This window comes from Spermophilus citellus, assembly GCF_964194105.1.
Source record: "Spermophilus citellus genome assembly, chromosome: 1".
In the NCBI taxonomy this organism is placed as follows: Eukaryota; Metazoa; Chordata; class Mammalia; order Rodentia; family Sciuridae; genus Spermophilus; species Spermophilus citellus.
In genome coordinates, this window is record NC_138182.1 from 44,881,223 (window position 1) to 44,907,856 (window position 26,634).

The 26,634-nt window shown below is 37.8% G+C and overlaps 1 protein-coding gene across 5 annotated transcripts in view; it reads left to right on the plus strand.

The window, feature by feature from the left end:
* ENOX1 (ecto-NOX disulfide-thiol exchanger 1) overlaps positions 1 to 26,634 on the plus strand; it is a 549,814-nt gene that overhangs the window by 266,796 nt on the left and 256,384 nt on the right. For all 5 annotated transcript variants that reach the window (XM_081287123.1, XM_081287124.1, XM_081287121.1 and 2 more), the window contains one exon: positions 13,939 to 14,081. The gene's annotated coding sequence lies outside the window, so the exon portion shown is untranslated. The remainder of the gene's footprint in view (positions 1 to 13,938; positions 14,082 to 26,634) is intronic.

Consider the following 26,634-nt stretch of genomic DNA (forward strand, 5'->3'; position numbering starts at 1 on the left):
GTTGACTTTGGTTGTCCATGTGACTGGATTAAGGGACACCTTGCTAATTGGTAAAGCATTAATTAACTATTGCATTAGGCACTGAGCCCATCCTCATCAGCTGAAAGGGAAACTCATGTGGTTTGGAACTTGATTAGAATAATCAGGCTGCCCCAATCTCACTCAGTAGTTGTTTGACTGAGGGCCTCATTTCCTGGCTGGCCGTTGCTTAGAAACTTCTCTCCATGTTTTTTCAAAGGGGCCTCTTCATAGGATGATTGACAACACGACAGTGAATGCCAACAAACTGAGAGGGCAAGAGAGCTGTCACTTCTCACTACTTTTGTCATATTCTAATTCTGTAGAAGTCACAAGGTGCAGCCCACACTCAAAGTGGAAGCGGGGAAGAGGAGATGCACAAGGGTGTGTAAACACTTAGTGTAGCATTGAGCCACTTGGAGGGCACTGCCTTAGGATTCCAGGTGAAGAGGGAGAAGGGAAGTCTTTCCAAGCACAAAGAACAACCCCATGGACCTGGTATGGAGACAGGGCAAGGCTGCTGGGAGGAACTGAAATTTCTTATGGCTGAGGCTACAGAGAGCTTCAAAGTTCTGTTGGTTTGTAGGTGATTCCAGGAAGCATTGGGATTCAATAAAGGAAGAAATGAAGACCAGGAGTAAATCGTATTGAAGGATCTGAAGTGGGAAGTTGGGGTAGCTTTTAAATTGGAAACCACAAAGCAAAGACAAAGTAGAGATCAGGCTTCTTACTCACCCATCTATATTTAATTTTGGCTCGGCACGAAACATTTAGACAGAAAAAGGCAAGAGAGAAGATAATCAAAGCTTGCTTATGAGTCACAAGCCCTGTGTCTAACTTTGGAACCTCAAGTAATAATTCCAGCATGGTTCTGTAAAGTAAGAGAGTAAGAAAAATCATTTGGCTTTCAAATTTTGCTTCTGGTGTCTATAATGGTCAGGCTAGATAATGCATTACTCATGCAGATACCTGTAGGAACCAGGCAGAATCTCCCTGAAAGATAGTAGGGAGTGGTGAAGATAGTAGGGAAGGGTGGCAGCTAGGTAGCTCAGGCCCTTGGTCCATTCACACACCAACCTCTTAGCTCTAGCTAGACACTGACATGAGGGAATTAGTTCCCAGTGTTCTCAGATCTTGGTTTTATGATTTTATTTACTTTTTATTTTTTGGTACCAGAAATTGAAGCCAGACGCACATAACCACTGAGACACATTCCTAGCCCTTTTTATTTTTTATTGTGAGACAGGTTCTTGCTAAGTTAGTTAGGGCCACACTAAGTTGCTGAGGCTGGCTTTTAACTTGCGGTCCTGCTGCCTCAGCTGGGATTACAGGCATGTGCCATTGCTTCCAGCTCTTATTTTAAATGTTGCTGGTTCATTCAAATGTACTTAAAACTCTGCATAGAACATGCCTAATGGCTATGTATGTTCTAGACTCATTGAGAATCACTGGAATTCCCTTATAGTTAAAATATTTGTACCCTACAATGAAAAACTAGAGAATACATGAAATATTGTTGTGGTTTGGGAAGATTCAGTTAAGGAAGTGAGGCTTCTGGTGTGTCTACCAGGTTGGGTAGATACACTTGGAAGAATCACACCATTTATACTTAAATGTCCATCTGAATCTCCTATGGAACATTTTTTAAGCATATGATGAGACTTCTCAAAGATTCTATTCAGTACATCAAGATGTCCATGATATATGGGCCCTTAGTTGAGATGCACTGCAATATAATGAGCAGTGTAGTTAGTTCTATTTGATATAATTGTTTAGGACAGAAATGGCCTGTTTGAGGATTGAAGAGTCACACTTAAAAAAAAAAAAAAGTCATACTTAAGAATTATTTATTGATTCTGGGGGGAAGATGGCGGCGGGAAGTGAGTAAGCCGCTCCGTGCTCCGCGCCACCACGCCCACAGCGTATGTTGCTGCGTCTTAAAAGATGAAGTAAAGATCATTAAAGGAGATCTGTCGACAAAGACTGAGCACCTTTCAAGAAAGGGGCCTAGGTGGAGTGAATCCGCCACAACTCCAGCCAAGGTGGAGTGAGTCCATAACGACTTCAGCGCGAGCAGTAAGGCTGCAGCCCCCGAGCTGCCCGGCTCCCTCAGCCCCTTCTCCTTCTCCTCTCCGCCTTTCTGCTTTGCTTCTCCCCCGCCGTCTCTCCTCCCACGCTCAGTCCCTAAATCTAGATCTCAATTTCTTTCCCCCACCCCGCCCGCTCTCCCGCGTGTCCAGTACCCGGCCCGGGCGGGCCCCGAGGCACTGCCTCCCCTCCCCCAGCCCACACCCCCTCCCCGGGGGTCCCGAAGGCCACAGCTGGTCCGCCACTGCGCCTCTGCCGCCGGCGCCGCTTCCCGCGGAGCACCATAGAGCAGACTCTATGGAACAGCTGATGAGTGACAATTTAAAATCTAAGTGATCCAACATGGCGGCGGACGCGGACAGATCAAATCTCTAACCCCTTGAGCTGCGCGAGCATAGGGAGAAGTAAACTGTCAAAATACTGTTCGCTCAGGACCACTAGGCACTGTTGAGCTGAAGGGGATCCCGGGCGAACAGTCTGCCCCTCTCAGAACACACCGAGCCCGGATTGGGCTGCATTCTAGTTCTGGTTCGCCTGCTTCTCGTGACTCAGCACTAATGATCCCGCTGAAATAACTAGTCGGCCCACCTGAACTCACAGAGGTAAAAGCCAACTGAGCACGATAGTCAGACCCAGGGTATCTCTCTGCTGACAACAGAGGTCCCTTGCACCAGCTACCAGGGGAGTTGCTACCTGAGGGCAAAAAAATTTGCAGGGGGTCCTCAGCCCCAAGCCCTACAAACTTAGGGTCTGAGGGAGGCAAACAGAAAGGGTGTGCCCAGGCATCCATGGAAACAGGGCTCCCAGGAGCAGCAGACCCGGCGTGTAGCCAGTATTGTGGTGAGCGTCACAGGTGAGTGGACCTGGCTTGAGGAACCACAAGAGAAGGCCCTAGGCACTCAGGATTGGAGACCCGCACAGTCTGGGAAGAAGAGCTGAGGCACAGTGATTGGTTCCCACCCATCAAGAAGAGAAGCCTGGCCCAGTTCCCACCTACTGGAAGAGAAGTTAATTGAGCTCTATGACTGCATTTATTATTATTATTTATTTTATTAATGATTATTATTGGTATTTTTTTTTAATTTTATTTTCACTTTTTGTTGTTGTTCTTCAACTTTCTTATTAATGGTTTCAATTTTTTTAATTCTTTTTATTCTATTATTATTACTATTTTTTAAACTTTAATTTCCATTTGTTTATCATCATTATATTTTTTTTTCGTTTTTTCTTTCTTTCTTTACACTTTTTTTCTTTTGTCTTTTCATTTCTTTTCAATTTTCTTATTCCCCCTTTCTTGAATTCTACCTGCCTACACTCACTCTCTTTAGTGACTTCTTCCCTTCCCTTCTAATACCTCTCCTCCCAAGCATCAAATAAATTTATAAGAGTAAACAGTAACTCAGCAGTCAAACAGAACAAGAAGTATCATGAGCATAAAAAAGCAAGGAAGAAAAGGAGTACAAACAATGAAGGACAGCCTAAATATTCAGGAGGACCTGGAGTCATCAGAAAAATGGCCATATAAAGAAATCAAGGAACACCTTAGACAGATGGAAAGGAACCTTAAAGATCACATTGAAAATGAATTACATAAACAGATAAAAGAAGAAGTTAAGCATCTTTATCAGGAGATAGAGATTATTTAAAAAAATCAAACAATAATTCTAGAAATGAAGGAAACGATAAACCAAATTAAAAACTCAATCGAGAGTATCACTAACAGAGTGGAGCAAGTAGAAGCCAGAACGTCAGATAATGAAGACAAAATATATCATCTTGAAAAGAGTCTAGCCAACTCAGATAGGCTGGTAAAAAATCACGAGAAAAACATCCAAGAGATTTGGGATAACTTAAAAAAACCAAACTTACGAGTCATCGGGATAGAGGAAGGCACAGAGATTCATGCCAAGGGAATGAGTAACTTGCTGAATGAAATAATTACAGAAAACTTTCCAGAAATAAAAAAGGAAACAGATATACAAATTGTAGATGCATACAGGACACCGAGTACACAAAATCACAGTAGACCAACGCCAGGACACATTGTTATGAAGATATCCAATATACAGAACAAAGAGAAAATATTAAAAGCTACAAGAGAAAAGAGGCACATTACATTTAGGGGTAAACCAATAAGGTTAACAACGGATTTTTCATCACAGACGCTGAAAGCGAGAAGATCCTGGAACAACGTATTTCAAACACTGAAAGACAATGGATGCCAACCAAGAATTCTGTATCCAGCAAAACTAAGCTTCAGATACGACAACGAAATAAAAATCTTTCATGATAAACAAAATCTAAAAGAATTTGTAGCCAGAAAACCAGCATTGCAAAGCGTCTTGAGCAAAACTCTACACGAGGAAGAAGTGAAAAACAATAACCAAAACCATCAGCGGGAAGTGCCTCGGTAAAGACAGAGGACGGGGGGAAAGCTAATCATGGAGAAACAAACTAAATTAGAAAAAAAAAAAAGAGAGATAAATAATCAAGCATGGCAGGAAGTACAAACCATATATCAATGGTAACTCTAAACGTTAATGGCTTAAACTCTCCAATAAAGCGACATAGGCTGGTAACATGGATTAAAAAAACAAACCCAACAATATGCTGCCTCCAGGAGACACATCTGATTGGAAAAGACATACACAGGCTCAAGGTAAAAGGTTGGGAAAAAATATACCACGCACACGGTCCTCGTAAGCAAGCAGGGGTGGCCATTCTCATATCGAATAAAATCTACTTCAAGACTAAGTTAATCAAAAGGGATAAGGAAGGACATTATATACTGTTAAAAGGAACCATTCACCAACAAGACATAACAATTATCAATATTTATGCACCAAATAATGGCGCTGCGACATTCATAAAACAAACTCTCCTCAATTTCAAGAATCAAATAGACCACAACACAATAATCATGGGAGAATTCAACACACCTCTCTCACCATTGGACAGATCCTCCAAACAAAAGTTGAATACAGAAACTATTGACCTCAATATCACAATCAGTAACCTAGACTTAACTGACATATATAGAATATATCAACCATCATCAAGTGGATATACTTTTTTCTCAGCAGCACATGGATCCTTCTCAAAAATAGACCATATATTATGCCATAGGGCAACCCTCAGTAAATATAAAGGGGTGGAGATAATACCATGCACTTTATCAGATCATAATGGAATGAAACTGGAAATCAGTGATAAAAGAAGGAAGGAAAAATCCTACATCACATGGACAATGAACAATACGTTACTGAATGATCAATGGGTTACAGAAGACATAAAGGAGGAAATGAAAAAATTCTTAGAGATAAATGAAAATACAGACACAACATATCGGAATCTATGGGACACAATGAAAGCAGTCTTAAGAGGGAAATTCATCGCCTGGAGGTCATTCCTCAAAAAAAGGAAAAACCAACAAATAAATGAGCTCACACTTCATCTCAAAGTCCTAGAAAAGGAAGAGCAAAACAACAGCAAATGTAGCAGAAGGCAAGAATTAATTAAAATCAGAGCAGAAATCAATGAAATTGAAACAAAAGAAACTATTGAAAAAATTAACAAAACAAAAAGTTGGTTCTTTGAAAAAATAAATAAGATCGACAGACCCCTAGCCATACTAACGAAGAGAAGAAGAGAGAGAACTCAAATTACTAACATACGGGATGAAAAAGGCAATATTACAACAGACGCTTCAGAAATACAGAAGACAAGTAGAAATTATTTTGAAAACCTATATTCCAATAAAATAGAAGATAGTGAAGACATCGATAAATTCCTTAAGTCATATGATTTGCCCAGACTGAGTCAGGAGGATACTCACAACTTAAACAGACCAATATCAATAGATGAAATAGAAGAAGCAATCAAAAGACTTCCAACCAAGAAAAGCCCAGGACCGGATGGGTGACAGCAGAGTTTTATAAAACCTTTAAAGAAGAATTAATACCAATACTTTTCAAGTTATTTCAGGAAGTAGAAAAAGAGGGAGCTCTGCCAAATTCATTCTATGAAGCCAACATCACCCTGATTCCGAAACCAGACAAAGACACCTCAAAGAAAGAAAACTACAGACCAATATCTCTAATGAACCTAGATGCAAAAATCCTCAATAAAATCCTGGTGAATTGGATACAAAGGCACATCAAAAAAATTGTGCACCATGATCAAGTAGGATTCATCCCTGGGATGCAAGGATGGTTCAATATACGGAAATCAATAAATGTTATTCACCACATCAATAGACTTAAAGATAAGAACCATATGATCATCTCGATAGATGCAGAAAAAGCATTTGACAAAGTACAGCATCCCTTTATGTTCAAAACATTAGAAAAACTAGGGATAACAGGAACTTACCTCGACATTGTAAAAGCTATCTATGCTAAGCCTCAGGCTAGCATCATTCTGAATGGAGAAAAATTGAAGGCATTCCCTCTAAAATCTGGAATAAGACAGGGATGCCCCCTATCACCACTTCTATTCAATATAGTTCTCGAAACACTGGCCAGAGCAATTAGACAGACGAAAGAAATTAAAGGCATAAAAATAGGAAAAGAAGAACTTAAATTGTCACTATTTGCGGATGACATGATTCTATACCTAGAAGACCCAAAAGGGTCTACAAAGAAACTACTAGAACTAATAAATGAATTCAGCAAAGTGGCAGGATATAAAATCAACACGCATAAATCAAAGGCATTTTTGTATATCAGCGACAAAACTTCTGAAACGGAAATGAGGAAAAACACTCCATTCACAATATCCTCAAAAAAAATAAAATACTTGGGAATCAACCTAACAAAAGAGGTGAAAGACCTATACAATGAAAACTACAGAACCCTAAAGAGAAATAGAAGAGGATCTTAGAAGATGGAAAAATATACCTTGTTCATGGATAGGCAGAACTAACATCATCAAAATGGCGATATTACCAAAAGTTCTCTATAGGTTTAATGTGATGCCAATCAAAATCCCAATGGCATTTCTTGTAGAAATAGGTAAAGCAATCGTGAAATTCATATGGAAAAATAAAAGACCCAGAATAGCAAAAACAATTCTAAGCAGGAAGTGTGAATCAGGTGGTATAGTGATACCAGATTTCAAACTATATTACAGAGCAATAGTAATAAAAACAGCATGGTACTGGTACCAAAACAGGCGGGTGGACCAATGGTATAGAATAGAGGACACAGAGACTAATCCACAAAGTTACAACTATCTTATATTTGATAAAGGAGCTAAAAACATGCAATGGAGAAAGGATAGCATCTTCAACAAATGGTGTTGGGAAAACTGGAAATCCATATGCAACAAAATGAAACTGAATCCCCTCCTCTGGCCATGCACAAAAGTCAACTCAAAGTGGATCAAGGAGCTAGATATCAAATCAGAGACTCTCCGTCTGATAGAAGAAAAAGTTGGCTCTGATCTACATATTGTGGGGTCGGGCTCCAAATTCCTTAATAGGACACCCATAGCACAAGAGTTAATAACAAGAATCAACAAATGGGACTTACTTAAACTGAAAAGTTTTTTCTCAGCAAGAGAAACAATAAGAGAGGTAAATAGGGAGCCTACATCCTGGGAACAAATCTTTACTCCTCACACTTCAGATAGAGCCCTAATATCCAGAGTATACAAAGAACTCAAAAAATTAGACAATAAGAAAACAAATAACCCAATCAACAAATGGGCCAAGGACATGAACAAACACTTCACAGAGGAGGACATACAATCAATCAACAAGTACATGAAAAAGTGCTCACCATCTCTAGCAGTCAAGGAAATGCAAATCAAAACCACCCTAAGATACCACCTCACCCCAGTAAGATTGGCAGCCACTATGAAGTCAAACAACAATGAGTGCTGGTGAGGATGTGGGGAAAAGGGTACTCTTGTACACTGCTGGTGGGACTGCAAACGGGTGCGGCCAATTTGGAAAGCAGTATGGAGATTCCTGGGAAAGCTGGGAATGGAACCACCATTTGACCCAGCTATTGCCCTTCTCGGACTATTTCCTGAAGACCTTAAAAGAGCACACTACAGGGATACTCCACATCGATGTTCATAGCAGCACAATTCACAGTTGCCAGACTGTGGAATCAACCCAGATGCCCTTCAATAGATGAATGGATAAAAAAAATGTGGCATTTATACACCATGGAGTATTACACAGCACTAAAAAATGATAAAATCACGGAATTTGCAGGGAAATGGATGGCACTAGAGCAGATTATGCTTAGTGAAGCTAGCTAATCCCTAAAAAACAAATACCAAATGTCTTCTTTGATATAATGAGAGCAACTAAGAACAGAACAGGGAGGAAGAGCAGGAAGAAAAGATTAACATTAAACAGAGACATGAGGTGGGAGGGAAAGGGAGAAAAAAAAGGGAAATCACGTGGAAATGGAGGGAGACCCTCATTGTTATACAAAATTACATATAAGAGGTTATGAGGGGAATGGGATAACAAACATGGAGGGAAATGAATTACAGTAGATGGGGTAGAGAGAGATGATGGGAGGGGAGGGGAGGGGGGATAGTAGAGGTTAGGAAAGGTAGCAGAATACAACAGTCACTAATATGGCAGTATGTAAAAGTGTGATGTGTAACCGATGTGATTCTGCAATCTGTATTTGGGGTAAAAATGGGAGTTCATAACCCACTTGATTCTAATGTATGAAATATGATATGTCAAGAGCTTTGTAATGTTGTGAACAACCAATAAAAAAAAGAATTATTTATTCATTTGTAAGCTTTTTTACCCAAATATTTATCATTGTTGTAGATTATTCCAAGGGATGTTGATTTTTTCAGGATCAACGACAAGTTGGAAAGACTATTACAAGTTTGTGCTAGTGCATGAAATGCAGCATCATGAGTTAGAATGAATGGAAAGAAGAATTGATAGGATTTTATAATTCAGTCAGAGGGATGAAGATGGATGAGGAGGGGATGATGACACTGGCTCTTTAGGTTCACTATCTTAGTCCTTTTGTGATGTTATGACACAACCATGTAGAATAACCACTGAATAACTGAAGCACAATGAAGTTTTATTTTCTATTTCTTGAGTCTTGGAAGTTAAAGATCAAGGCACTAGTGGGTTTAGTTGTCTGATGATGACTGCTCTTTGCCTCCCAGATGATTCTTCTACAGTGTAGGAATGATGGGTCCTCATGTGGTGGAATGCAGAAGGGCTAGGCACCTGAATGCTGTGGTAAGCCTCTTCTATCAGGGCCTTAATCCCATTCATGAGGAAGGAACTCTCAAGGCCTTACCACCTCCTCTAGGCTCCACCTTGTAGTACATCTCATTGACAGCACCTTCAAGCCACAGCATTCTGCTTCTGACCTCCAAAAAATTCATTTCCTTCTTCCATGCAAAACACAATCTCTCCAGTCTCAATAGCTAAAAATTCTCAATTTGTTCCAGCATCTAATCAAAAGTCTATAGTCCCCAGAGTCTTATCTAAGTAAGACTGAAGATGTCTTTCAAACTGAGGCCCACTGGGCTTGCACTGGGCATGGCAGGCTTGAAGTTGTCTGAAATGCCTTTGAGGTCATTCTCCCATGTTTTGATTAATAGCACCAGGCTTCCTTCTGTTCATATTAGTCTTTTATTGAAGGACCACTTGGTCACACTCTTGATTTGTTCTCTTTTTTGGGGATGGGAGTGTACCCAGGATTGAACACAGGGGCACTTGACCACTGAGCCTCATCTCCAGCCCTAATTATGCATGTCTTTTTTAAAGACAGGGTCTCACTGAGTTGCTTAGCACCTCCCTTTTGCTGAGGCTGGCTTTGAACTCTCGATCCTCTTGCCTCAGCCTCCCAAGCCACTGGGATTACAGGTGTGTGCCATTGCACCCAGCTAGGTTTGTTCTCTTAAAGGTACTTTTTATATTCTTCACATGACAGGCTGAGAATTTTCCAAATTTTACATTCTACTTCTCTTTTAATTACAAATTCCATCTTTAAATTGTTTCTCTCTTCTCACATTTAAGAGAAGCCATTAGCCCCCTGAATGCTTTGCTGCTTAGAGATTTCTTCCATCGAATATCCTAGTTCATTGCTCTAGAGTTCTGCCTTCCTTAGAGTCCTAGGGCAGGCCTAATTTGATCAAATACTTTGCTGCTTTACAACAAGGATGGACCTTCCTATAGTTCCTCATTACCCCTTGTTCCTTATTATCATCTGAGACCTCATCAGAAGGGTCTTTACTATCCATATTTCTACTAGAATTCTCATCGTGGCTACTTGGATAATTACTAAATAGGCTGAAGTTTTCCCTTCTACTCTTCTCTTCACTAGAATTGCCCTGAATGTTTTATTCACAGTGATGATATAGGCCTTTCTCAGTATTCACTTCAGACCTCTCCTGGTCTCTATTTATCACCAAATTCCAAAACTGCTTCCACAGAAATGTCTTTATCATAACAACACCTCACCCCTCTGTTACCCATTTTAGGTCTTCATTCATTTGATACAGCTGTAACAAAATACCATAGAGTGGGTAATTTATGAAGAATAGAGATTTATTTTCTCACAGTGTGGGAGGCAGGGAATTCCAAGGTCAAGACATCAGCAGGCTTGGTTTTCTAGTGAGGGCTGCCCTCTGCTTACAAGATGGTTCCTTCTGAGAGGAGAAATGCTATATCCTCACAGGCAGAAGAAGAGGCTACCCGGATGCAGGTGAAGACTTTTTTATAAGGGCCATAACCCTGTTAGCAAGGAGGGAGCCCTCATGTCCAGTCACCTCCTGAAGGCCCACCTCTTAATACTATTGCATTGGTAAGGGACACGTTTGAACCATAAACTCTCATAGAGAAGATGGCCCTGAGCTAGAAGCTAGAGGGTGGGGGAGAAGTCAAGCCACTGTGTGCTTCTTGGTCTTCTGTTTAGTTCAGTTATTGTAAGAGCCTGGCAAGGACAAAGTGGTGGCTCAGTACACTCTTAGAAAAAGGATATATTCAGAGGGATTATATTTTAAATCTACAAGTGAGGGGATTTCTGCCAAGCTTCTTTTGAATTAAAGTCCAGAATATGGGAGGAATAGGAATGGCCATTAATGCAATAAGACAACGTTTCTGAATGAAGGATGTAGAATCAAATAGAGTCTGTTTTTGCTGCTCCTGGAGAATCACAGCAACAATCATTTTGCCACTCTGTGCTTTAACAATACAGTACATCTTTCATTATACTTTCCAGAGTGAAAGGGCGTGTGGTTTCTCTCCACAGTAACAGACATGTTTTCTTGAACAATACCCAGTAAAGGTCACATTGGAGATTTAAGTCACAAGCCCTGTGATTTAAATTTGAGGCTAGGTTTAAAAACGGTATGTCTAGAGCTTGCCAAGTTCCATTAAAAGCCCTGGTGTCATTTTGGATTACCGTTGAATAGAACAGGATCCTATGGGATATTGTACCTTTGTTAGTAGCAATACATAGATTTTCTCCTTTGTGTTATTCCTTGGCTGTGTTGTTATGGTAAATATCTACTTTCATGCCAAATATTAGAAAATATCATCAACGTTCCTGAGTCTACTGTTTCTGTAGGATGCCTAATTTTCTGACTTTTGAATTATCATCAGAGGACTTCTGAAGAGCCCTATCATGTGAAAAGGCTTACCATATTTATTTAGTAATAGTTTATCTTAAATGCTGCTTTCCTCCCCGAAGCATTCTCAATTCCCTACATCCCCAGCAGAGCACATCGCCAGCTTCTCTGAAGCTCAGAGCAGCTCCTACCCCAGCTGATGTTGTCATGCTGTTACGCAGCAGAACTACTTATATTTTCTAGCATCCACTGAGTTCCTACTTTGTGCCCCTTAGTGCACCAAACAGTTCATATGGATTACCTTACTTAATCTTCCAAGTATATCACACAGTGAGGAAGCTGAGGTAAGAGGGTACCATGGCCAAGGCTGTAAGTGATGAAGCAGGAGAACCCCAGCCAGCCTGGCTTCAGGCCCGTTCTTGAATTTATTAGTACAGCCTTCTTATTGTTTTTGATGTTTATAGTTTATGCTTCTACAAGGGCAGTCCGTTGCTTAGGGGGTGAGGTATACAGAGACAATCTTGTGCATTTCAGTGTTTCTAGAATTTTCCAAATTATTGATTGACTCATAAATATTCAATGAATAGTAGCTGAATGAATACCTGTAAATTGAACTGGGACATTCTAGCAAACAGGCATGTTGGTTTAGGAATACAACCTGAAAGTTTCGTTTTGGAGAGCGATGAGGAAAAAAGAATGTTAGTATATGAGGTTTGAAGAGGAGTTTCCATTTGTTTTTTATTCCTGTCACTTAGGTTGGATTCTGTGTTCCAAACTGCCCTCCCCCAGCTCTTCTTCCTTCTTTCATGCAAAGATGATCCAGCTTTTTCACTGTTCTTTTTTCTTTTTTGCCCCATGTAACAATCCCAGGCTTCAGTTCTACAGAACTTGAAAATACTGTCAATCATTCCCCCTCTTTGTTTATTCATGACGTAAGCTCAAGTTGACAAAAATAAAATTTTGAAAAGTTAATGTGTGACCTCCTGGCCCCATCATTTTCTAGCCTTTTTGAGGCTTCACAAGTGCAATGTGGAAATAAGCTAAAAGTTCTAAAACTCAGACAAAAGTCCGTGGCTTTAAAAGCTGGCATTTGGAGGGAAATTTTGAATTGTTTAGTTGGTGGGTACTGACCCTGAAACACTTGTAAGAGTGGGTACTAGGACAACTGGCAGAGAGTAAGCGTGGGGCTCTCTGAGTTGGCACTGGATCTAAGAGAAGCATGTAGATAATTGACTAAAAATCAGGATAGAAATCCAGAGAAAGCCTGCCAAGCCTTGTTCGGTCACCCTTAGCTATTGAGACGAATGTAGCCACAGGGAGATAGTCATAATACTCAGGGACATCCAGGGAGGATGCGGGCTTGGTTCTTAATTGCATCAGAAAAACCATGACAGCTCTCTTGTACCATGACAGCGAAGGAACTGTGAGTCATGAGGAGGGGCCGGAGGAAGATGGGCAGTTTGGGCTGTCTCCTTGATGTAGCAGCACACAGAATCAGCACCCTCACACCAGGGACTCCATTTCCAAGGAGCATCGTCTGTGGAAGAAAGGGTGCATCACTTAAAGCTGGATGTATTTCTGTAGGCTTGACCAAAGAAGACAAAATTTAACATGTAATTAGAACAGATTAGAAAAGATAATTTCATAATTAATTTAGTAATGTTTGAATTAATTTAGTGTATTGTGGTGGCATTATGTATCCTCTCGTCAATTCTGTTTGTGAAATATTTTTCTAAATCCAATAGTCTACAGAGTTCAGTCAGGGAAAGAGACAGGCTTCTAGGTTTTAGTGGACAGTTTACTAAGGTTTGAGCTCAGCAATCTGTGTGTAGGTTTTCTCATCTCTAAAATGAGCCAGTTGCAGGGCTGTTTCAAAGGTCAAAGATCCTCCATGTCTGAAGCCCCTGGCACAGAGCCTCACCCTTGGTAGGTAATGGGGAATGAGCCTTGCTGCCTCTGTACTCAGACCTGCCCACAGTTTTCCAACCCCAGCCTGCTAATTAAGGGAAAATGCAGACGTGTACTTAGTTACAAAATACTGCTGACTTTTAGCTGTCTCTGAATACAGTGCGGAAAGGCAATATCCCACCTTGCCATTTGTGAATAAAAGGTTTTGGGATACACAATTAGTAAAAATTAATAATATCATGCTGATAATTCCTGCAGGTGCTAATATAGTACTTCCTCACTACCAGGGATGGAACTCACAGTAATGGTACTTTGAACATTCCCTAATGGTGCTTTTTTTTTTTCTTCCAGAAGTTTCTGGCATGTCAGAGTCATTCTGTCTTCCATGGGACTTCTTTCTTGAACAACTTTCATTGAAAAGACTTTTATGAATATATTGTTTCAGTAAAGCCCCAAAGAACACATTTGTCTTCTGATCTGCTGGCAGTTTTAAGGTTTGTATTATTTTTTTCCATTGTTCTTACTGGAAGATATTGTTCATTTTAAGGGATACTTTTAAAATGCATAGTAGTCATGTTCCATTTTAAGAAGAACTCTGCAAACAGAAATGCACAAATTGTAATCCTTTGATTTCATTGAAAGATGGTTATAAATGAAAAGAAATAGGTTATACTACTTTTAATACGTATTGTATACTCTGTGGGATGCTATAAGAGTAATAGACATGAAATATACTCCACATTAATTGAAAACACATTTTAATTTTAGGTTAATAAATTTAAACTGAATAGCCAGTAAGTTTTATGTAAAGTGCCTATATCAGCTTTTAAGTACTTTGAAATAATTAATACCTTGTGAAAAATTTATATTTTGAGACATCAAAAACTAAAACTGCATTTATCAATATCAATTATTATTATTGTTATTTTTATACTTTTCAAATTACAAAATCTCAGTGCTACCAGGAAATATTCATCTTAGTTTCATGAATTATAGAATAGGGTTTGTTTAGGATTTGTGTGTGTCTGTATATGTATGTATATTAAAAGTTTGAAAAATTGACAGTATTGTTACTTACTCAAGGAAAAGCTTGCTAGTGAAACAAGCCTTTCATTTGGAAGTTTATGTTAGCCATTGAGATAAAACACTTCCATTTTGAAGACACTTTCTGACAAAGACCTAACCAAAGGTTAAATTCAGTTCATGCATCTTTCATAGCCAGAGAAAGAAACAGGGTATAGGGTGAAGTCTGGTGGTGCTTGAGTGAATGGAAACTAAATGTAGAGCAAATGAGAAGGATCATAGTACTTTCTAGCACTATGACACGTCTTTTCCCAAAGGCATTGATTGCATTTGGTGGGACTTTTATTCTGTTCAAGGTGACAAATGTTTTCCCCCTAATAGAACTTTACTGTGTTTTACTATTTTATTTCTTTTATTTCTACTGAGAAATCAAAGCTGATTTTACTGCAACACTGAGCTATATTCCAGTTTTCCCAGTGCACCCTCACTATTGGGCTTCACGATTAGCTCACACTGAAGAGGGAGGAGGCTGGTATTTATTGAGGGAGCTGGCGGATGGGTAATTGTGCCCCTATCTTCCACCCTCCAGTCTGTCAGTGTGGTAGGATGTACAGTCTGTTGGAACCTAATAACTGTATCCATGGAAACAGAAGCACTGGAAAGGAATTGAGAAGTTACCCAAATGTTCCTGCCTAGTCTACAAGCAAGATTCTGCTTAAACTATCTGAAACCTAGAAGAGCCTATTTGTTTTTAAATTTTCATACCCAGGGATCTAGTTTTCTTTTAAATTGTGGTGAACACACACATACAACATGAAATCTACCCTCTAACAAAATTTTAAGTGCATTTTAAATTATATGCATGTTGTAATAAAGTAAATCCTTATTACTTTTTTAATGTTGCTCGACTGAAACTTTATACCTGTTGAACACCATATCTCCTAACTCCATTCCTGGGCAACTGCTTTTCTACTTTCTCCTTGTGTAAGTTTTATCACTTTAGATACTTATATGAGTGGAATCATACAGTTTGTCCTTTTGTAACTAGATTGTATCACTATCACTTAGCCTAATGACCTCAGTTCATCCATGTTGTCACATACATACGCAAGATTTTCTTTCTAAGTCTGAATAATATTCCTTTCTAGGTATATGTCACATTCTCTTTATTCTTCTGTTGATAGACATTTAGATTGTGTACAGGGGTGAAATTGACTGTCGCAAATATGCCTTAATGAATATGGTATGCAAGCATTTCTACAAGGTCTTTTAAAATTTTTTTGGATATATACCCAGTGGGATTGCTGGATCATCTATCAGTTCTATTTTCAGTTTTTGGAAGAATCTCCATACTGTTGTCTGCAATGCTGCACTATATTGTATTCACACCAACAGTGTACAAGAGTTTCATTTTCTCTGGTTCTTGTTATTTTGATAATAGTCATCCTGACAGGCTCATTTTAGTTTTGATTTGCATTTCTCTAATGATTGATGATGCTGAACATCATTTTATATATCTGTTGAACATTTGGATGTTTTCTTTTTTTTATTGGTTGTTCACAACATTACAAAGCTCTTGACATATCATATTTCATACATTAGATTGATGTGGGTTATGAACTCCCAATTTTTACCCCAAATGCAGATTGCAGAATCACATCGGTTACACATCCACAATTTTACATACTGCCCTAATAGTAATTGTTGTATTCTGCTACCTTTCCTATCCCCTACTATCCCCCCTCCCCTCCCCTCCCCACTTCTCTCTCTACCCCATCTACTGTAATTCATTTCTCTCTTTGTTTATTTTCCCATTCCCCTCACAACCTCTTATATGTAATTTTGTTTAGCAATGAGGGTCTCCCTTCATTTCCATGCAATTTCCCTTTTCTCTCCCTTTCCCTCCCATCTCAAGTCTCTGTTTAATGTTAATCTTTTCTTCTTACTCTTCCTCCCTGCTCTGTTCATAGTTGCTCTCATTATATCAAAGAAGACATTTGGTATTTGTTTTTTAGGGTTTGGCTAGCTTCACTAAGCATAATCTGCTCTAGTGCCATCCATTTCCCTGAAAATTCTATGATTTTGTCATTTTTTATTGCTGCATAGTACTCCATTGTGTATAGATGCCACATTTTTTTTATCCATTCATCTATTGAAGGGCATCTGGGTTGGTTCCACAGTCTAGCTATTGTGAATTGTGCTGCTATGAACATCGATGTGGCAGTGTCCCTGTAGCATGCTCTTTTAAGGTCTTCAGGGAATAGTCCGAGAAGGGCAATAGCAGGGTCAAATGGTGGTTCCATTCCCAGCTTTCCCAGGAATCTCCAAACTGGTTTCCAAATTGGCCGCACCAATTTGCAGTCCCACCAGCAATGTACAAGTGTACCCTTTTCTCCACATCCTCGCCAGCACTTGTTGTTGTTTGACTTCATAGTGGCTGCCAATCTTACTGGAGTGAGATGGTATCTTAGGGTGGTTTTGATTTGCATTTCTCTGACTGCCAGAGATGGAGAGCATTTTTTCATGTACTTGTTGATTGATTGTATATCCTCCTCTGAGAAGTGTCTGTTCAGGTCCTTGGCCCATTTGTTGATTGGGTTATTTGTTATCTTATTGTCTAATTTTTTGAGTTCTTTGTATACTCTGGATATTAGGGCTCTATCTGAAGTGTGAGGCGTAAAAATTTGTTCCCAGGATGTAGGCTCCCTATTTACCTCTCTTATTGTTTCTTTTGCTGAGAAAAAACTTTTAAGTTTAATTAAGTCCCATTTGTTGATTCTAGTTGTTAACTCTTGTGCTATGGGTGTCCTATTAAGGAATTTGGAGCCCAACCCCACAATCTGTAGATCAGAGCCAACTTTATCTTCTATCAGACGCAGAGTTTCTGATTTGATATCAAGCTCCTTGATCCATTTTGAGTTAACTTTTGTGCATGGCGAGAGAAAGGGATTCAGTTTCATATTGTTGCATATGGATTTCCAGTTTTCCCAACACCATTTGTTGAAGATGCTATCCTTCCTCCATTGCATGCTTATAGCCCCTTTATCAAATATAAGATAGTTGTAACTTTGTGGATTAGTCTCTGTATCCTCTATTTTATACCATTGGTCCACCCGCCTGTTTTGGTACCAGTACCATGCTGTTTTTGTCACTATTGCTCTGTAATATAGTTTGAAATCTGGTATCGCTATACCGCCTGATTCTCACTTTCTGCTTAGAATTGCTTTTGCTATTCTGGGTTTTTTATTTTTCCATATGAATTTCATGATTGCTTTATCTATTTCTACAAGAAATGCCTTTGGGATTTTGATTGGCATTGCATTAAACCTATAGATAACTTTTGGTAATATCGCCATTTTGATGATGTTAGTTCTGCCTATCCATGAACAGGGTATATTTTTCCATCTTCTAAGATCTTCTTCTACTTCTCTCTTTAGGGTTCTGTAGTTTTCATTTTATAGGTCTTTCACCTCTTTTGTTAGGTTGATTCCCAAGTATTTTATTTTTTTTGAGGATATTGTGAATGGAGTGTTTTTCCTCATTTCCATTTCAGAAGTTTTGTCGCTGATATACAGAAATGCCTTTGATTTATGCGTGTTGATTTTATATCCTGCCACTTTGCTGAATTCATTTATTAGTTCTAGTAGTTTCTTTGTAGACCCTTTCGGGTCTTCTAGGTATAGAATCATGTCATCTGCAAATAGTGATAATTTAAGTTCTTCTTTTCCAATTTTTATGCCTTTAATTTCTTTCGTCTGTCTAATTGCTCTGGCCAGTGTTTCAAGAACTATATTGAATAGAAGTGGAGATAGAGGGCATCCCTGTCTTGTTCCGGATTTTAGAGGGAATGCCTTCAACTTTTGTCCATTCAGAATGATGCTAGCCTGAGGCTTAGCATAGATAGCTTTTACAATGTCAAGGTAAGTTCCTGTTATCCCTAGTTTTTCTAATGTTTTGAACATAAAGGCATGCTGTACTTTGTCAAATGCTTTCTCTGCATCTATCGAGATGATCATATGGTTCTTGTCTTTAAGTCTATTGATGTGGTGAATAACATTTATTGATTTCCGTATATTGAACCAGCCTTGCATCCCAGGGATGAATCCTACTTGATCATGGTGCATTATTTTTTTGATGTGTTTTTGTATTCGATTCGCCAGAATTTTATTGAGGATTTTTGCATCTAGGTTCATTAGAGATATTGGTCTGTAGTTTTCTTTCTTTGAGGTGTCTTTGTCTGGTTTCGGGATCAGGGTGATGTTGGCCTCATGGAATGAATTTGGAAGAGCTCCCTCTTTTTCTATTTCCTGAAATAACTTGAAAAGTATTGGTATTAATTCTTCTTTAAAGGTTTTGTAAAACTCCGCTGTATACCCATCCGGTCCTGGGCTTTTCTTGGTTGGTAGTCTTTTGATGGCTTCTTCAATTTCATCCATTGATATTGGTCTGTTCAGATTGTGTGTATCCTCCTGACTCAGTCTGGGCAAATCATATGACTTAAGAAAACATTTGGATGTTTTCTTGGAAGAAACGTCTATTCAAGTTCCTTGTTCAACTTTTAATTACATTATTTGTGTTTTTGCTATTAAATTGAAGCAGTTCTTTTGATTCTTTTAGATATTAACCCCACATCACATATATTGTTAGCAAGTATTTTCTTCCATTTTTTAAGTTGTCTTTCACTCTGTTGATTATTTTCTTTGTTGCACAAAAGCTTTTTATCTTTTTTTTTTTTTTTTTTTTTGGTACCAGGTATTGAACCCAGGGCCACTTAACCACTGAGCCAAATCTTAAGTGAATTTTCATATTTTGTTTAGAGACAGGGCCTTGCCAAGTTGATGAGCCTGGCTTTGAACTAGCGATTCTCCTACCTCAGCCTCCTGAGCTGCTGGGATAACAGGTGTACACCACTGTACCCAGCTAAAAACTTTTTAGTTTGATGTAATCCTAGTTCTCTATTTGCTTAAGTCACCTACATTTTTGGTGTCATATCTGAGAAATCATAGCCATAAACAATGCTACAGAACTTTTTTCATGTTTTCCACTAGTAGTTTTGTTATCTTGGGTCTTATGTGTAATTCTATGATTAATTTTGGGTTGGATTTCATGTAGGATGTAAGATAATAGCTCATTTCATTCCTTTGCCTATGGATTACCAGTTTTCACAGCGTAATGTGTTGAAGAGACTGTGCTTACCTTACTGTGCAGTCTTAGTACCCTTGCCAAAATCATTTGATTGAATATGCATGGGTTGATTTCTGGACTCTCTTGTTCTATGCTGTTGATCTATATGGATGCCTCTAGGTTAGTACTATATCATCTTGATTACTATAGCTTTGTAATATGTTTTAAAGACAGGAAGTATGAGGCTTCCAGTATAGTTATTTTTTTTTCTCAATTTTAGAATTGTTTTTGTTTCTCTGTTTCTGTGAAAAATGCCATTGGGGGTTTTGTAAAGATTGCATTGAATCTGTGGATCACCTTGGTTAATATGGACATTTTAGCCATCTTATCAATGTTAAGTCTTTCAGTCCATGAACATGAGAGGTCTTCTCATTTATTTGTGTATTCTTTGGTTTTATTGTTGTTGTTTACAATTTTTATAGTTTTTAATATATAAATATTTTGCCATTTTTGGTTAAGTTTATTCTGAACTATTTTCTTTTACATTATGGTGGATGGACTTGTTTTCTTAATACCTTTTTTAGACTGGTCGTTGTTAGTATATTGAAATACAACTAAATTTTCATCTGAAAATTTACTGAATTTATTCTAACAATTATCTTTATTATTATTACATGCAATCTCTAGATATATCTGCATATAAGATTAAATCATTAGGAAATAGAAATTATTTTGCTACTTCCTTTCCAATTTTTATTTTTTCATTTTTTTTTTGCCTAATTTTTCTGACAAAGACTTCCAATAATATGTTGAGTAGACGTTGTAAGAGTGACAACCTTGCCTTGTTTTTGATCTTAGAAGGAAATATTTAGATTTTCACCATTTAGTATGGTATCTGCTCTGAGTTTCTTATATATTACTTTTATTATGTTGAGATAATCTCCTCCTGAATCTAATTTACTGATTTTTTTTTTATCATGAAAGAGTGCTAAAATTTTGTCAAGTACTTTTCTGCATATGTTGAAATGCTCTTGTGATTTTAAGTTTTTTCTTTTTGGTTCATATTGTGTGTTTTATTGAATGTTTTTTTTGTCTTGAACCATCCTTGCATCCGGGGATAACTCCCACTTGCTCTTGGCATATGATGCTGTTATTGTGTCATTGAATATTTCCACTAGCATCCTTTGGTCAGCTAACATCCTTGAGGATTTTTGTAGTTGAATTCATCAGAACTACTGGCCTGATTTTTCTTTACCTGTTTGTTTATGTCTGGCTTGGACCTCTTGTTATACTGGCCTCATATAAGTTTGGAAGTGTTAAATCTTCTTCAATTTTTTGAAAAGTTAATTCTTCTCTAAGTGTTTGGTAGAATTTTCCAGTAAAACTAAATCTGATCTAAAGCTTTTCTTCATTGGTAGGTTTTTGATTATGAATTCAGTCTCTTTTCTAGTTATAGGTCTGTTCAGGCTTTCTATTTCTAGATTTGATCTTGTTAGGTTATATATTTCTATTTTATTTATGTTATACAATTTTTTTGGTATTTTCTGTTCATTGTGGTTTCTTTTGATTCTTTTTATGTCTGTGTTGTCAGTTGTAATGTCTTCTTTCATTTTTTATTTTATTTATTTGGTGATACTGGTAATTGAATGCACAGTCACTGTACTACTGAGCTACATCCTTAGCTCTTTTTAATTTTTATTTTGAGACAAGGTCTCACTATGTTGTCCAGTTTGGCCTCAAACTCAGGAAGCTCCTGCCGTAGTCTCCCAAGTAGGTGGGATTACAGGTGTGTGCCATCTCGCCTGGCTATTTCCTGATCTGTTATTGTGTTAATTTATTTTTTCTTCTATAGACAAAAGTTTTTATCAGAGTTCCTCCATATCATCAGCATTTCAATTTTCAAATTGTCATTTTTCCTCTTTGGTAGAGACAAGTCCATTTAAAAACAAACAAGCAAACAAACAAAAAACCTTTTCCTATAAAATTATATAATTTAGAATTTTACTGACCTTTATAGTTCTTTTCTAATACTCTTACATTCCTTACATTTCACTTAACTTTAAGATATCAGATGGGTTGAAGGAATATTAAAAATTATCTATTGGTATTTCTCAATTGAGGCCAAATGCGCATCTCAAGTAGGACAGTTTTTTGTAATACAAGGCTGCATCATGCAGTTTGAAATTTTTAATAATCTTGGTTCTCAGGAACTACAAGCCAACAGCTCCTCCATACCCCAGTCATTGTGATAACCCAATTCAGACCTATTTTCCAATGTACCTCTGGAGGAGGTCTGCAACTGCCCAACTACAAAGTCCTCACTTAAAGTTGACGGTACTGAAATTGATGGAGTTGAGTTCAGGGTGGAATTGTGCCCAGACACTCCTCTTTAACTGTGGATAAAATTCTTTTTCCATTTGTCATACTTTAACTCCGAGGTCACATCATTCTTTCCGGTGTTGAGAAACACACCGTCATACGTATGTGGATACTCTTTTAGAGGACAGGGAATTCTGGTTTGATACTGAAGGGTGACCATTTTTGATGCAAGAACATGGATGATGGGATGATGATATGATAATATATGATGATATTTATTTGGTGTTATTCAGGAAAATGGCAGAAAGAGAATAGCTCTGGGATGGAGGGACACCACTGGGCCTGGGCCTCAGGAGAAATGCTGGGACTGATAGCAGGTCAGTTACTAAGAGCAAGAGGAGGATGTAGAAAATATGAAATCTGAGAGAAGACCAAGAAAAGGAGAAGTAATGAAGTACTTTTTTCACTCTCTTTCCACCACATGTCCTAGTTTTGACAGTCTACTCCAGGGCATAACCCTTCTCAGACATTCAAAGATGCTGATGTGAGAAAGCCAAGGGATTCTGGATTCCAGCTCAGCCCCCCTTTCCCTCCCTTCAGGCCCAACACCTGCTGCCTCAGCCACCTGCTGTCCCCACTCACCTCTCTGTCTTCTTCCTCAGTTATTTGTTACCCCCTTTCATTCCTCATGCTTGCATAGTATGGCCAAATGACAACTTCTGTCCCTCCTGATTCTTCCAAGAGATCAAATAAAGTTATCAATTAAAAGGAGAGGACTAAGAAACAATTGATCATTGGGAAATTTCTCCCTCTAAAGCTTTGTTAAAGTTCTGATCACATTAGACTGTTATCATAATATGGGAACAGCCTCTCCAAGGAGAAACTAATTCTCATTTACTGCTGTTTTCTTTGGGTTTAATGTAAGAAATCATTGAATTCCCTAGTCCAGAGGTTACTAAATAAGAATCCATAACTTAAGGATACAAATCTAAATAGGGGCACATTATTTTTATGGTAGGATAACACTTAGTTTCTGCCTTAGCTTCCAGGAATAAAAGGCAAGTTCAGGGACGAAAATGAGAACTGGACAGAAGAGGCATATTCTTTACTTTCTAATAAAATGAGGAGTCCTCCCTGATGATATTTATCATGTCTAAAAGGCTATATTTGTTGTAAAAAGAAAAAGGACTTCTATTATCTTGTGTTATTTAATTATTTAAAGCTCCGTGACTAAGTTCCTGACTCAGGTTGTTAAAACAGTGGTTTTCCTATCCTGTCTTCTTTTATGCCTACGATTCCAAGTTATATTTGGCCTCTCAGAGTTTCTCATTTCCTGAGATGCACTACTAGCTCTATAAACATGGAAGAATAAATATTAGCTTTATGAGAACACGTTCTTCTACTAGTTGAAAAATAGCATATAATAAAAAAATACAGGGATGTAATATTGAAAATTATAGATCAATATGCCATCTTATCGTGGGTGTATATCTAATCCTCATGAAGGAAGTCTGCTTTTTCAGAAAAATGCATGCTGTGTAATACCACTTGTGTCCATGATATATTTTCATCCCTCATGCTTAACAATATATTGCAAGTGACTCTTGCTACACTGTGAAATGCAGGCTTATTTTCTATCATGACTTTTTTTTGAATGCTCTTTGGATTCTCACTATTAATTCTTGGAATTAAATATGATCCAAAGTTAATAAAATGTTTGTAGGTCCCTTTCCTGCTGGAGCCCATAGTCCAACATGAATGAACTCCTTGGGAATTACATTAGAAAAGGTTATTGCAATTTTGAAAGAAAAGGGAATCTTTGCAGGGGACGTTAAAGTCAGTTGTCAGTCTTCCAAAGCTAATCAATGCCTAAAAGTGTGCAAATTGTTATTCCAAAATCCAGACTCTGTACATATGCAGAAGCAATGAAACTGTGTCATCCATTAACTGTGGCCCTTAAACCTCATAGTCATGCCCTGAAAGGAAATAAAGGAGGAACTCACATGAATAGTTTTGTATGAAGTGAAACACTCTTCCACAGTGAGAGAATGCAATACAAGTATGTTCACCTAGTACACTTCATTTAGAAATGACCATCCATTTGCCACTGACTTCTCATCTCAAGGACAGCTTTTCTTTACTTCAACTCTTCATTGTTCCTCTTTCTGAATATAGAGAATAATCAGCCTTGTACATTCCTGGCTCAGAAATAAGAAAATTAGACTTATAGGAATAGTTCCTTCTAATTGTCTGAATTTCTACAGATTTTTTCTTTTACACACAATTTTTAAAAAGTATTCATTTTTATTATGAAGTAGTATAAGACTACAGATAAGAATAAAGCCTATGTGTCTACCCCCATATCTTAAAATGTTGGCACTACTGTATTTCCAGCAGATCCCTGCTTTTTACATATAAAAAGTAAATCACTATTCTTTCCACTCTTCTCTTCCCAAAGGTAATATCACCACAATAAGATTGTTGTATATTATTTCTGTTTTAGTCAGTGTTTGTTTCCTGCTGTGATCAAATGATTTGACAAGAACAATTAGAGAAATAAAAGTTTATTTGGGGGCTTACGATATCAGAGGTCTCAGTCCATAGATAGCTGACTCCATTGCTCTGGGCCTGAAATAAGGCAGAACATCATGGAAGAAGGGTATGGTAGAGGAAAGCAGCTCAAGACCTGGAAATAGGAAGTAGAGATAGAGAGAGAGTTTCCTCTCACCAAGGACAAAATAGAAACCCCAAAGGCATGCTCTCAGTGACCCACCTCTTTCAGCCATACCCTTCCTACATAGAATTCTCATCGACTTAATCTCTGTTAGGCAATTAATGCACTGATTAGATTAAAAATTCTCATAACCCCGTCATTTCACTCTGAACTGTTTATCACACATGAGCTTTTGTGAGGCACCTCATATTAAGTCATAACAATTCAATATTATGTGTATGTATATATGTGTGTATATATACACATATATAACTGATGAATTGATGTGTCTGTGTCTATACATATACACACACATGCACTGTTTAATTAGCTATATCATCTCTGTGTCCAAAAGTCCTGACAGGAGCATCCTAAAGGAGGAAAAGTTTATTTTGACTCATGGTTTCAGTAGTTCAGTCCATAGTCAACCAACTCACAGCCCTGGGTCCCAGGGGAGACAGGATATCATAATGGAAGGGCACAGTAGAGGAAAGCAGCTCAGAATATGGCCATGATGAAGCAGAGAGAGAGAGAGCTCTGCTCACAGGGATAAAACACAAACCCCAAAGGCACACCCCTAGTGAACTGTCTCCCTAGTCACGCCCTACCTGCCTGTTGTTACTTTTCAGTAATCCATACCAGTGGATTAATCCACTGATTAGATTATAGCTCTCATAATCTAATAATTTCACCATCTCACACATAAGCTTTTGGGGTACACCTAATCTCTAAGCCATAACATAATATTTTTTAAGTTACATAAATGGCCGCACACTGAATCTATTTATACCCTCTGTGACTTGTTTTTTTAAAGAACACTATTGTTTTTAGAATTATTTCTGTTAATATATGAATATCCATTTCTTTCAAAACAGTTTATTGTTCAGTAGTTTTTCACAAATGAATTCCTCTATGGCCACCCTCTAAAAAAGAGTATTTACCAGTCTTTTGCTTGTTCTGGATAATTACCTGTCTGCACCCATCTCATTTTTGCAGTAGATGTATGATTTTACTATATGGCACTTCTGTTTTCTAGCTACATAGAATAGGCACCTGGGAAATACCCTTCTTTATTTTCTGCCACAAAACCTTTTATTTCCTTCTGGTTGACAAAAGTTTCTGCTTTGTTTCTTTGTTACTGTAAGATGTATCTTTTCTTTTCTATTGACTTTTTTATGAGTAGTTTCTAATGTGGCTTTACCAGTTCCATCTCAATCAAGTATAATTGTGTCTGAAGAGTGAACAGTGACAAAGAAAACAGAGCAAAGACAAATGAGAGAGAGTAAAAGAAGAAAAAGGGGTTATTTCCAGCCTTGTGCTTCTGAAGCTCAGCTGGTGGACGGGAGTGACACTTTTTGAAGTATATTTGTGGATTCTTCTACACCTCTTGTCTCAGAGGTCAGCTTGTTTTTAGAGGCAGTTTCTCTTCCCTTAGATCAAGAGAAAATTTCCTTTCATCTCTTTGTTTCATAATGATATTAGAAAATATACATCATTCTTAAAAAGTTTGGTACCTTGTTAAAGATTTCAGATATATCTTCTGTAAAAAAATTTTAGTGTCTTGTACTGTCACAAAATGGGAGCTCTCAAAAATTCTCAAAAAAATATATATATATAATTTAATTTTTTATTTCTTATTTTTACTTATTATTTATTATAATATATATATATATATATATATATATATATATATATATATTATTGTAGCTTTTGATAGATTTTTACAGTTGTTTTATGGAGCATTTTGCCTAGCATGTGACAAATGATAAAATGAGTAGGCAAAATAATAAAATTAATAGATGTTACAGTAATAAATGTTTGTAGATGCTACATGGTCATTTGGCTTGGAGGTGTTTTAGAATTCTTAT